Source organism: Lathyrus oleraceus, chromosome 6 (genome assembly GCF_024323335.1).
Source record: "Lathyrus oleraceus cultivar Zhongwan6 chromosome 6, CAAS_Psat_ZW6_1.0, whole genome shotgun sequence".
NCBI classification, from domain to species: Eukaryota; Viridiplantae; Streptophyta; class Magnoliopsida; order Fabales; family Fabaceae; genus Lathyrus; species Lathyrus oleraceus.
In genome coordinates this window covers 310,266,577-310,281,338 of record NC_066584.1, presented here as the reverse complement: position 1 = coordinate 310,281,338, position 14,762 = coordinate 310,266,577, and positions in this window count along the sequence as shown.

The following is a 14,762-nucleotide window of genomic DNA, read 5'->3' as shown; positions in this document are numbered from 1 at the left end:
GTGTGTGGGTGGGGTAGGGGGGGGGGGGGGGTATTACTTTCATTATTTTTATTTTTGTTATTTCATTTTTGGTCCGTTTATTGTCACTTTAATTAGGTGTGTTATCTATTTCGTGTGTTACAGATCGAGGGTATTTGTGTCGGGTGAATGATGAGGCTTGTAGTTAGTGGATGAAAAGACACAACCCATATTTACTTTCCAGGAAACCCCCGAAAGTTGGTACTGCTGAAGTGGATGATCAGACGTGACTTTCTGACACTGGACTAATACAGGAATACTTTGCACCCAAGACGAAGATGAAGCTACATCACACTAGAGGTATCTTGGAACCTGTAAGTTTTACCAAACACGGTGAGGATCATAAAAAGCCAAACACTTTATCATCATGAGAGTTCTTCAAGTATGTCTCGATCACTCTTAGTTTGCGTAATTAGATATTGGAATTTCAATGCACACGTATACATACTAAGGCACTTGTTTTTTTTAACCCCGAGCCTTTCCAGCAAACCATTTGATGTTATCCTTCGTTCACCCTTCTCGAGCCTTGTAACCCTTTTGTTTGTTTATTAATCACATAAATTAACCATGAGCCCAAACACTCCCTCACCTTGCTCAGATAAGTGTTGTGGATTTTTTATCTGTGAAAAAATTCTAAGTTTGGGGTTGGGACACCTGTAAGAACTAGGTAAGTGCAATAAAAAAAAATTAAAAAAAGAGGTTGAAAAGCTTCGGAAAGAAGAAAAAGAAAGAGAAGTAAAATAAAGCACTTACCCAGAGGAGGATTTACTTTGAAAAATTCGAAAAGCTAGCTCAAAGAAACACTTGAGTAAAAACTAAATAATCCTAATAAAACGGTTTCCAAAACTCTTGATTGTGAACAGTGCAAAGAACACAGTGATGAGAGTGACAACACGGACTCTGAGCCAAAAACCACTCGTTTTTCCCTTTTGTTTGTTTATCCCACCTTGTCCCTAAGCCCAGTTACAACTGTAAAAGCCCTCAAAAAGTATTTGAGATGAAAATAGATGTTATTCAAACTTATGATTTGACTTTGCATGCTCTAATTATTGAGTGTAAACACTTTAACCCAAAGAGATTTGGTGAGAGTGTGAAAAGCTAACAGGTGAAGAGGTACTTCAATGTGGAAGTGTGACAGAACGTCAAAAGTCGAGAAAGAAGGAAACATTAAAAGAAAATTGGAAAGAGAGTCACGAAAGATCTCGACAGTATTATGGTAAGATGATTTGGAATAATTTGGGAGTGACCTTCATGTTGTCCTGAGCATTACTTGAGGACAAGCAATGAGATAAGTTTGGGGTTGTGATTGGTCACCAACTCTACTATTTTTCTGTCACTTATTCGGCATGAATCCGCGAAATCGGTAACACTTTATTTCATATTTTTATTGTGTTTCAAGTTAAGTTTACTTTTCACATTTCCATTCTCGCTTTGTTGTTATTAATAGTTTAGGTCTTTTTATTGCATTTTATGCGTTTTCTTGTTAGTTCTATATGTTTTCAGATTCAAGCAAAAATCCCAAAGGACTCGTGCAAGGAAATCGTGGGTTCCAGACTCGCAGAAAAGCATTTTTGAAGGATACAATGGTCCTGACACGGTCACCCGTGTCACATGACACAACCCGTGTCATGAAAAGGTTGAAACTGAAGTTTGAGAAGAGAAATAGGGGACTGACACGGGTGCCCGTGTCAGCAAGTCTGGCACTTGGAAAGTTTATATTGAGAAAAGGGAGCCAACACAGCCGACCGTGTTTCTTGACACAGCCCGTGTTGGCTTGGACGCTGCATTTTCTGATTTTCTTGGATTTTATACTTTGTAATTCCGGAGGGTATTTTGGGTATTTGCTACAACTATTAAGCGATCAGACTATTTATACTACTTTTTGGAGAAGAGAAAAGGACTTTTTTTTACGATAAAAAAACTCTACGATTAAGATTAGTGCTTTCAAGGGATTAGGAGAACATAGATTTTTCAAGAGCAATCGCGATTGAAGATCAAAGCAATCCAATTATCTTGTAATGTCTAATTTTCATATTGTACTTTCTTTGAATATTATGAGCGGTTAAACCCCCCGATGCTAGGGGGTGTCCCTGATTTGATCGTGTAATAACTTTGAATTCCTAATTTCCTCAATTTCATGTTTTGTTATTCAATTCAGTTGTGCAGTACTTTTAATGCTTTCTTTATCGGACAAATAAGGATTGTTCTACGGTTAACAATTAGCTGGACCTCAATTGTTAAGGTTTCTGCACGATTAAACTATAGTAGATATCACCTAGGACTAAGGATACCCTATAGTTACCGGGTGAATCTTGATAAAACAAAGTCTTGGTTTCATCAAAATTCTCTAAGGACTTGGATACTAGGATGAATGACCAAAGGTTTCCCTCTAAAGTTTTAGGAGGAAACAAACCTAAGATCTGGTAACTGAATGTATGAACTTGTTGAGGAAATCTAAATTCAAGGTTATTACGGGGAAAAATTACACACCTTACCCTAGCATAATTCTAATATTTGTGAAAAAAGCCAAATTTTACATTCAGATTATTCTTATTATTGTAAGGGTGTATTCCAAGCCAAACCAAAATTTCAGTTTTTGTTTAATTGAATTACAATTTAAACTAGATATTACTAGGCAGACCTTGAGATCGATATTGGGAAAATTCCCTATTATTACTACATCGGAAAAATAGTACACTTGCCATTTTTCCGATCAATGGCCAGTAGTTCATTTGCCTTGGGAGAAAAGATGTCAGAAGAGAAACTAGTGAGAAATATTCTCAGATCTTTGCCTTAGAAGTTTGACATGAAGGTAACTATTATAGAAGAATCCCAAGACTTAAGCACCATGAAGGTTGTTGAACTCATTGGGTTTCTATAAACCTTTGAAGTTTCTATAAATGAAAGATCAGAAAAGAAGAACAAAGGTGTAGCTTTTGTATCCAATACTCAATAGAAGTTTGACCAAAGTGATAAGGATGTTGAAGATAATTTTTCAGATACTATAGCTTTAGTTGGTAGAAAGTTCAATAAGGCTTTGAGAAGGTTGTACAAATAACTGAGGACAAATGTGCAACACAAGAGGTCAAACATCAGGCCCCATAGTGTAGATGTTTGATTGGCTGCATTGTATGGTAAAACACTAGCTGGATTCTAATGTCTTGACTGATGTCATGACATGTTGTAGAGATGTTTGTTTGACTGCATTGTATGTTAGAATACCTAGCTGTACTCTGATGTCTTGGCTGATGTCATGACATTCTGAGTAGTGTACTGCAGGATTAGCTCATACAGGATTCATTGAATGTCAAACTGGATGTTATGACATTCATCCCTGTCAGCAGATACTGAGGAATAGAACAGGTGGTGTTCTACTATAACTCAAGATTTTTTATCAGTCTGCTTATCAAGGAAATAACAGACCTGGCATAAGGCCTATTGTCTGAATGTCAAACTGGATGTTATGACATTCATCATTGACAGCATATACTGAACAATAAGCAGATTGGTTTCTGCTACATTTCAGTATGCAACTCAGTCTGCTTATCAAGAGGATAACAGACCTGATGTAAGGCTCTATGTGTGAATGTCAAATTGGATGTTTTGACATTTATTAATGTACACTGATACTGAAGTATGGACAGATTGGTTCTGTACTGTACAACAAATTGTACAGTCTGTTTTCAGGAAAAACAGACTTAGCATATGGTTAATGATTTGGAAGTCAAACTGAATGTTGTGACATTCATTCCTGACAGCATATGCTATATTGTAGGTTGTTTAGTTTTTCCGTTTCAGCATTTTTCTCAGGCTAAAATCCAGGAAACCAACAACCAAGCTACAATTAAGGAGCCTAACAAGTAGCCTATTTGTTAGCACACTAATATGTGGAAATTAGTTAGAATCCTTTGTGGCATTACATGTGGAGGTCTTAAAGACTCAATCAGAATATATATAGGCTCAAAATAAGGAGATATATATGGAGAGATTTTAGGATTGAAGACCTTGTTTGTAGCAGAAATTTTCTGTTGTATTTGTAACAGCAAAGAACAAGTTTGCTGCGATTTCTGAAGGCCCAAATCCAGTTGGGTGATTAGGTTATAAATAGCATATTGTAACCTAGTTTTTGTAAGCCTCATAGAATGAAAATTTAGGGGGGTGTGTAAGGTAAACCTCCCAACCTGTGGGATGGTTACCATGTGTTTCTCAGTGGTAAAAGCTGAGAGTAATTGTAACTCAAAGCCTGTAGGCAAGAGTGATTATGGTCTTGAACGAAGCTGTGAAGCAAGTTCAAGGTGTTTAGCATTACATTGTAATTGTAGTGATAGGAATGGAAACTGGAGGTTTTTATCTAGGAGTTCCTAGGTATAGATTGCATTGGGTAGGGATTAAGTGAAGAGTTGTAAACGGGGGAGTTTAACTCTGAATTAATACTGCTGATAGTGGATCTTCTTCCTGGCTTGGTATGCCCCCAGACGTAGGTCATGTTGGACTGAACTGGGTTAACAATTACTTGTGTTTTTACCTTCTGCACTTTATAATTCTGTCTGTTATAAAATAAGGTCAACCGATAATGCTGTAACAGATGATGTTCAAATCAATGTTGAGACATCATGATGATAACTGTGCAGGATCAACAAAAGTAAGTGCTATGTTTGATCTCTGCTGTGTCTTTGTACCAGATGGACAGAACTGGGTGTTCTTCCATTCTATGGTGATATAGTAGCAGATGTCGTGACATCTGTGAATGTGTGCATATCAGTACTAGGTTTTAATTTGTATAACTGTCTTGCTGTATTAGTAACAATGTTAGATTAGATGTCATTACTTGGAGTAGAACATCTAAACTCTGACTACACCAGAATTTCAAATGGTATCAGAGCAGGCATCCTGTTCTGTTTCTGGATGAGATCCATGGGTGATACTTTCTGGTATCTTGCAAGGAGTTATGTTAGTACTGATGCTGGAACCTGTGGAAGGTTCTGTGATTTCCCTGAATGGTCCCTTGAAGTAGGTGGATGGACTATTCATGACAGGAACGGTGTGTACCTGTCTCTGGAGGTTGGCAACTGGCCGTTGTGTGGGACAACTCTGCTAGTATTGAATCATATTCAATCTTGGTATGATCTTGGAGGCAGATCTGGTGAAGTGTGTGTTCATAGGTTGAGTTGTATTATGATTTCCGCTGCATAATACCTGGCAAAACTCAAACTCTGATGTATTTTCCCCTCATGTGGATGAAAGGTTGCTGTATTCAAGATTTCATCAGAATCTACTGAAGATGTCAAAGATACTTGAGTCTCCTCAAGTCCACTCATCATGGTAAGAATCACCTGATCACTGATTCTTTTACTCTCTTGGGTAGTGTATATGAAGACCTTGAAGACTTTCAAGGAGGGTTTGCTCCAAGGAGGTGGAACTAATGTTCTATGTGATGTTAGAACATGTTGTTCAATAAGTATGCAGCTACTTGTTGAAGAGCAGATGTTGTTAGGTGTCAAACAAAGGGATACTTTTGTTTGGAACCTACTCCTGACCTGGAAGAGGAGACATCTGTGTGTGCTAAGTTGACAAGGGTAGGGTCAACTGTGTGTGTGCTCAAGAAGGTCACTTTTGGACGTCTGAACTCTAGAGGTGGAGCTGGTTGAGATGTGACAGTGTGCAACTTCCTGCTGCTTATCTTATTCCTGTAGATTGATCAGGGTTGGATAATTGTTCCCTGAAGTACTATGTTGTGGAAGACAAGTCCCCTAGATGTTAGGAGTCAACAATGGGGTAACCTGACTACTATTTCATTTAAGCGGATTTGAACCATGAATCTTGTTATTCAAACACCACGCTCAGAAGTGGCAGTTCTTTCAAGGAGTGAGAATATAAAGATTCAAAGGTTGGTTGAGGTAGTATGCTCTGGCAATGCATATCTACTATTGACTGGTGTTGTGTTTCACTAGTACTTATGGTCAGCTGAAGTCTGATTGGTGTGATTGGAGTATGTATAGGTATAACTCATAGAGTTAGGTGCCACTGGTAGGGATGGTGTATGTCATGTTGAGACATGTCTGTACAATGCATGGATATTGGTGTGAAGTTTCCATGATTGTTAATTTGAGGGGGAGTTTTGGTTAACCTCCTCACATTTGGTCAGCCTAGGGTCTGGTTGGCTGTTGATCTGTGTCACATGGGTTCTGGTTGTTGTGTGACACATTTGCAAGGAAGGATTCATCTCTCTCATTCCTAAGGGTGAATCTAATCTGGAGAGATTCTCAAATCTGTTGAAGTGCTTACAAACAGAAGATGTTGACACAAGAAGAGTACTCTCAAAGTATTCTTATGGTGGAAGTATCTGAAAGGATAATTGGGAAAGGATTTAAGATCAATGTCTACTTGTGCCAAGTACAAGTATTTAATTGATTATCCTTGGAGCTCAAGATAACTGATGTTCTTAAAGATGTTGGAACATCTCTTCTTCAAGACCCCGTGCAGAATCACAGGAAGGATAGTACATTGGTTTATGATCTATCTCTTTGGTGGCAGCAAAAGCATATGATCTCTGAAAAGGTTTCCTGGCAAGAAACTTGTTCAGCCTTGGTGTGTACAAGAAGAAGAAGACATCATAGTCTTGATGGTGGTTACTTGGATCAGTTTATTTCTGATCTAGGTAAGGAAGTGCATTGGCTAATGCACACTGTGGAGTTAAGAACAAGTGGCAGCATTCTTGACATCATGGAAACAGCCTTGCTTTAGGAAGTGAAATCCTTGGTATAGCTGAAGGGTTAGTTTCTAACTGGTCCTTCTGAAGACTCGTGCATCAGAGTGTCTGATGTCTTTGGAGAAGAAGCAGGAATTCATCAAGGTGTGAGCTTGGATGACTTAACTGCAAACCTGCAGGATGGAGGTTGTTTACTCAAACTTGGTTCCAAAATCAAGTCTATGAGAACATTGAACTCTTGTTCTGTGAAGGGAGGAAGTTCTTTCAAGTGGCAGAAGAAGGAGCTGAATTCAACAGCTAGATGTCAAAACACAATGTTGTGACATTTGGTTCAACATCAGATTCTTAGTTGGTGAAGTGGCACATCAACTTGAGATAGAAGGGTCTACAGGGTTGTAGATTGGATACTTCAAAAAGGTCGTCCTCGTTGCAGTTCTTTGGAGTTGCTGGATAGAAAGGAAGTTACATGTTCATGTCTTAGAAAATCTAAGTTTTGTTCAACATGTAGCTTGAAGTTCAAGTCTCACTTGGAAGGTCAGAATATCTTTGGGAGAGGTCTGATAGACGTGGAGAGGTCAAAGAATGGCATTTGACTTTTTCATATGAGGATTCATGAAGGAGGTAATCAACCAGTGGCATTTGGTCTATCTCAGAAGTGAGTTCGAAGAATCAAGATAATCCATATATGGCAGCTGATTATTCTTGAGGAAAGTCTGAGACAAATTACTTTTGAGCAGAAAAGTAGTAAGTTGAAGACAAAAGGAGGTGTTTTCTATTCATCTCTTGAAGCTTGTGGTAGGAGCTCTGAGCTATCTATGGAAGATTATCTCTCGTAATGGGATGAGAATGTATATGTCCCAATTTATGTCTGGGTTCTTTTGGATCAAGCTGGTGACTCAGTGATATCTGAAGATTATCAGATGGTGTTCCTGGTTATGTTGTGAAGGATGTCCTAACGAATGTTAGAACATTTTGTGAAGTGGTTTTCTGTTCTGGTTAGAAGAGAGATTGACACAGAGTGTGGATGTGTTCAGCCAAGAGGGTTGAACAGAGGGTGTGCTCTTGAAGACATGAAGATGAGTCTTATGTTTTCCATTCATCAAGTGGTTTGGGTTCTCTTTGAATCAGGAAGTATGTGAAGGTCCAACTTTGGGGTGATGGATATGTTCATGTGTGATCTCCAAGTTTCAAGAGGAGAGTTGGTTGTTCATGACAGGGGGAGTTCTGTCTTTGTGCTACAAGTAATCATCAAGCTTGTGGTCTATGTGTTCTCAGATAACAAGGTATGACACCTGATATACCTGCTGTGAAGACAGTGTGTGACTACTTGATCAAAGTTTGTGAAGCAAGATCAAGTGGGTAGTGTCTTGATCAAAGCTGTAAAGCAAGATCAAGAGGGGGTATTCTTGATTGAAACTGTGAAGTAAAATCAAGATTGTGTATCTGTCATTTGTGTGTAATTCTGTTTATGCTGGTCTGTAATTTAAAGTGTTGCTTTGGCAACATTTTTGACAAAAATGGGGAGTAACACCTGTGATGCCCCAGGACAACAGAGTGTTTTACTAAACAGATATTGAAGATCCCCTAATCCAGAGGTAGTGCTGCAGCTGAGGTTCCACTTCTATGAGTGTGAGTATGTGTATGTGTGCTGCAATTAGAAGTTTTTATTTAACTTCTGTATGTGTGTTGTTATGTGAAGTTTTTATTTAACTTCCATCTGTGTGAGTGTGCTGCTACTCTGAGTGTATTAGCTAGGTTAATTTCCTGGTAGATGTGTGTTTTCCGCTGCTATGGACTCTGTTGTGAAGCCAAAGTGTTTTAGCCAAAAATTTGCCAAAGGGGGAGTTTGTAGATGTTTGATTGGCTGCATTGTATGGTAAAACACTAGCTGGATTCTAATGTCTTGACTGATGTCATGACATGCTGTGGAGATGTTTGTTTGACTGCATTGTATGTTAGAATACCTAGCTGTACTCTGATGTCTTGGCTGATGTCATGACATTCTGAGTAGTGTACTGCAGGATTAGCTCATACAGGATTCATTAAATGTCAAACTGGATGTTATGACATTCATCTTTGTCAGCAGATACTGAGGAATAGAACAGGTGGTGTTCTACTATAACTCAGTATTTTTTATCAGTCTGCTTATCAAGGAAATAACAGACCTGGCATAAGGCCTACTGTCTGAATGTCAAACTGGATGTTATGACATTCATCATTGACAGCATATACTGAACAATAAGCAGATTGGTTTCTGCTACATTTCAGTATGCAACTCAGTCTGCTTATCAAGAGGATAACAGACCTGATGTAAGGCTCTATGTGTGAATGTCAAATTGGATGTTTTGACATTTATTAATGTACGCTGATACTGAAGTATGGACAGATTGGTTCTGTACAGTACAACAAATTGTACAGTCTGTTTTCAGGAAAAACAGACTTAGCATATGGTTAATGATTTGGAAGTCAAACTGAATGTTGTGACATTCATTCCTGACAGCATATGCTATATTGTAGGTTGTTTAGTTTTTCCGTTTCAGCATTTTTCTCAGGCTAAAATCCAGGAAACCAACAACCAAGCTACAATTAAGGAACCTAACAAGTAGCCTATTTGTTAGCACACTAATATGTGGAAATTAGTTAGAATCCTTTGTGGCATTACATGTGGAGGTCTTAAAGACTCAATCAGAATATATATAGGCTCAAAATAAGGAGATATATATGGAGAGATTTTAGGATTGAAGACCTTGTTTGTAGCAGAAATTTTCTGCTGTATTTGTAACAGCAAAGAACAAGTTTGCTGCGATTTCTGAAGGCCCAAATCCAGTTGGGTGATTAGGTTATAAATAGCATATTGTAACCTAGTTTTTGTAAGCCTCATAGAATGAAAATTTAGGGGTGTGTGTAAGGTAAACCTCCCAACCTGTGGGATGGTTACCATGTGTTTCTCAGTGGTAAAAGCTGAGAGTAATTGTAACTCAAAGCCTGTAGGCAAGAGTGATTATGGTCTTGAACGAAGCTGTGAAGCAAGTTCAAGGTGTTTAGCATTACATTGTAATTGTAGTGATAGGAATGGAAACTGGAGGTTTCTATCTAGGAGTTCCTAGGTATAGATTGCATTGGGTAGGGATTAAGTGAAGAGTTATAAACGGGGGAGTTTAACTCTGAATTAATACTGCTGACAGTGGATCTTCTTCCTGGCTTGGTATGCCCCCAGACGTAGGTCATGTTGGACTGAACTGGGTTAACAATTACTTGTGTTTTTACCTTCTACACTTTATAATTCTGTCTGTTATAAAATAAGGTCAAACGGTAATGCTGTAACAGATGATGTTCAAATCAATGTTGAGACATCATGCTGATAATTGTGCAGGATCAACAGAAGTAAGTGCTATGTTTGATCTCTGCTGTGTCTTTGTACCAGATGGACAGAACTGGGTGTTCTTCCATTCTATGGTGATATAGTAGCAGATGTCGTGACATCTGTGAATGTGTGCATATCAGTACTAGGTTTTAATTTGTATAACTGTCTTGCTGTATTAGTAATAATGTTAGATCAGATGTCATTACTTGGAGTAGAACATCTAAACTCTGACTACACCAGAATTTCACATAGCAATTACAAAGATGAAGACAATCATATCAAAGGCAATGAACCTAAATGCTATGAATGTGAAGGATTTGGTCACATCAAATATGAATGTCTTACCTTCCTAAAGGAAAGGAATAAGGGATTTTCAATCGCTTGGACTGATTTTGATTATGATAATGAAGGAGAAACCACAAACTCTGTGACGGTTCTCATTGGGAAGTATGTGTCAAAAGATAAAAGTGTGTCTATAGAAGAACCTATTGTAACATATGGAATACAACACACAAAGTGGGAGGAAGCAAGCTTGATTATGGATAATTAGAAGAAACCCCTAGGTATGCTTTAGAAGGAAAAGGATATGCTTGTTACAACCATCATAAGTGTGGAAGATGAAGTGACTTTACTAAACTCCAAACTCGAAAATATGACAGTTTATATGTATGTTGAACAATGGATTAAATATGTTAGATGAAATATTGTAGGTTAGAAATATGTACAGAAATCAGAAGGGAATTAGTTTTAAATCCAGCATGATCAAGAAAAACAAAATTCCCTCTAAGAAGTTTGTTCATCATGAAAAGAAGATTGGATTTCTTATGATGGACAACATTCCCCAACATCGTGCTGAACGTGTGTCCCTTAATCACTTAAAGAACACAAAATTGTCTTGGAGATGCCATCATTGTGGTAGATATGTACATGTAAGGCCTTATTGTTACAAAGTATATGGTTATTCTCAGTCCTATGGTAAACCAAGATTAAAGAAAAAGGATGGAAAGAAGGGTCAAGGAAAGAAGGATTGGAAACCCCAAAGTTGATGCCAATAACTTCATTGCTCACACATCTCTTAGAGTTTCCTCAATATAAGATTGGTATTTTTATAGTGGGTGTTCCAGGAACACGACTGGTGAGAAAACATGCCTTAAGGATTTGAAATCTTAATTGAACAATTATGACACTTTTGGTGATGGAGAAAAAGGAAGAATAAAGGGAATATGAAAAATGGTTAGTCCTGGTCTACCCTGTCTCAATGATGTGTTGCTGGTAGAAGGTTTAAATGAAAATTTGATCAACACTAGTCAACTATTTTATCAAGCACTTAGTGTAAACTTCATAAGATCTGAATGTATTGTCACCAGTAAGGATCAAGAAGTTATTATGAAAGAATCCATGTCTAAATACAATTGTTATATGTGTATATCTCAACCCTCATCTTGAATGATATCTAAAGTTGATGAAACTAAGTTATGGCATCAAATACTTAGTCATCTCAATCTGAAAGACATGAAGAAAGATGTTTTTGTTGAATCCATCAAAGGATTGCCTAATTTGAAGATTTAAGAGGGAAAAATATGTGGAGAATGTCCAATAAGAAAGCAGACCAAGATGTCTCACAAGAAGCTTCAACATCTGGCCACCTCAAAAATACTTGAGTTACTTCATATGGACCTCGTGGGGCCTATGCAAGTGGAAAGTCTTGGTGGAAATATATATGTTTTTGTTTGTGTGGATGATTTTTCAAGATATACAAGGGTTAACTTCATTAGAGAAAAATATTATAATTTTGAAGTATTCAAAGACATATGTATTCATATCTAGAAAGAGAAGGGAAGTGATATTGTGAAGATAAGAAGTGACCATGCCAAGGAGTTTGAGAACTCCAAGTTCTATGAATTTTTATTTACTGTAGGGATCAGTCATGAATTTTTTATACCTATCACACCTCAATAAAGTGGAGTGGTAGAACGCAAGAATAAAACCCTACAAGGAGCTGCCAGAGTCATGTTAGATGCCAAAAATCTACATTATCATTTCTGGGTTGAAGCCATAAACATTGCCTGCTATATTCATAATATAGTGACTATCATATTTGGACCAATGCCACTCTGTATGAGCTATGGAAAGGAAGGAAACCAAATGTTAAAATACTTCTATGTCTTTGTTAGTAAGTGATACATCTTGGCTGATCGTGAACAACAAAGAAAGATGGATCCAAAGAGTGAGGTAGGGATATTCCTTAGATACTCTATCAATAGTATATCATACATGATCTAAAACACTCACACCAAGACAATGATGGAGTTTATAAATATTGTTGTTGATGATAATCCTGATGAAAAAAGAAGTTGTTAAAGATGAAGATGATGTTTTCCCTTAACAAATAGATGTCCCAGACAAGGGGCCTGGCATTGAGACTGAAAGTAGAAATTATTAAGAAACCACTGTCAATAAAGGACCTTCCATTAGAATTCAGAAGGATCATCCAATTCATAATTCCATTGGAATTCTAAATGAAGAAGTCATTACAAATATGATTGTAAACTCATGCTTCATCTCTAAGATTGAACCTAAAAATGTCAAAGAAGCACTAATTAATGAGTTCTGGATAAATTTCATGCAAGAGGAACTATGTCAATTCAGAAGAAATGAATTTTTGGAGTTAGTTCCATGACCAAAATATATGAATATCATTGGTGTTCTTGCAAAAAACATTAAAAGGTTAACCTCTTTGATGCTAACCAGGGAAGGTCGTAAATATATGGTTGGAGTGTCTGTGATTGCAATAGGGTTCATAGCCACCATTGTTGATGGTATTAAGTTTTTAGTAGGTTTGCTCTTTTTCTGTTATTCACCATGTATCTACCATTATTATTTGGTCTTGGGATCTTTCTATATTGTAAGCCTCCCATACTAAATAGTCACAATAACTAAGCTTTATGGCCATCATAAACATAATCGTTTAGTTAAATTATTCCTAACAGAATTAATAAGTACTTTGTAACCGTTTAAGACCATTACTGATACGTAACCGATTCATTAATCGTTTAGTAACGGTTCAGACCCTTGAGGGTTCCTTCAGAGCCCGGTCGATTAAATCTGGAAGGAGTATATAACTCTCTTTTTGGGCTCATAATATTCTCCGAGATACATCCTGGTCATATCTGGGTCCTAATAAAATCCAGGATGTACACTAACATTTCATAATCTTCATATGATCCTTAGTCTGCCCTTTAACTATTTTAAGGAACCCGGCAGCCCGACATCAGAGGTTGACCTATGTGAGCCGGTATATGGCTTCTACATGACCATCTCAACAAAAAATGGATATCTCGACCAGGTTTAGAAATTCCGGTTTCATACCTCAGTCGGCCAAATAATTTTTGCAATGTACATAAGCCCCCTAGGCATGAATCTTGAAAGGATGAAATGTCTAGAAAAATAAAGCCTTAAACTTTGTTCACCATTGAAGATAAAGTACAACTCGGCATACTATTACCTGCTTTCCCTTTCTAAATCGGCACAACGATGTGAATGACCGTGGAAAATATTCATAACATGGGGCATATCTTTTTGCCAGATTTTCTCTCCTTTTCTCCCACAATATGTTTAGATCCTATTGAGGTCCTCAGACTTATAATAGTGATGTAGTTTTATTTGCTTCTACATATCTTTAATAATTACCTTACCTTTAAGCCCAAAGCGTATTTTTGTTTTTCTAATGAGAAGGGTAAACCCCAAATGTATTTTGGTAAGACCTATAATTTTAATGATGTTGGAGAACACTATGGCTTTAATAAAGAACTCGAAGATTCCTAGTAGATTCTTGACATTCCTTCTCTTACCATGAAATGACACTTTTCCCATTTCAGCACAAGATTACTTTCTTCACATATAGTGAGCACCATCTCCAGATTATCCAAGAATTTGTTAAATGTTTCTCCTAAGATAGAAAAATAATCCATGAATACTTCCATTGAGCACTAAATTAAATATGAAAATATTACCATCATGCAACATTGAAAGGTAGTTGGAGCATTACATAGTCCAAATGACATCCTTTTGAAGGCAAAGGTTCCATACAAACATGTAAAAGTTGTATTTTCTTAATCTTCAGGAGCAACAACTATTTGATTATACCTCGAGCAACCATCAAGAAAATAGTAGAATTTTTTACCAGCCAGCATATCCAACATTTGATCAATGAAAGGAAGAGGAAAATGATCTTTGTGTATGGCTTTGTTTAACTTCCTATAATCCATGCATATCATTCAACCGGTGACAACTCTTATAGGTATTAATTAATTCTTTCATTTTCAATGATTTCCATGTCATCTTTCTTTAGAACACATTAGATAGGACCCACCCACACACTATCAGAGATTGGATAAATAGTTCCAACATCTAACCACTTGATGATATATTTCTTTACAATTTCCATAATGATGGGATTCAATCTCCTTTGAGTCTCAATACTATTATTGGCCTTGTCTTCCAATAATATTTTATACATGCAACAATAGGGTTAATTCCCTTAGTATCAAACATGTGTCAAGTAATAGCCTTCTTCTGTTTTCTTAGAAGTGTCAGGAGTTGATACCTTTGTTAATCAAATAAGTGAGTAGCAATGATGACTAGCAACTTCTATCCTGCCTCCAGATATGC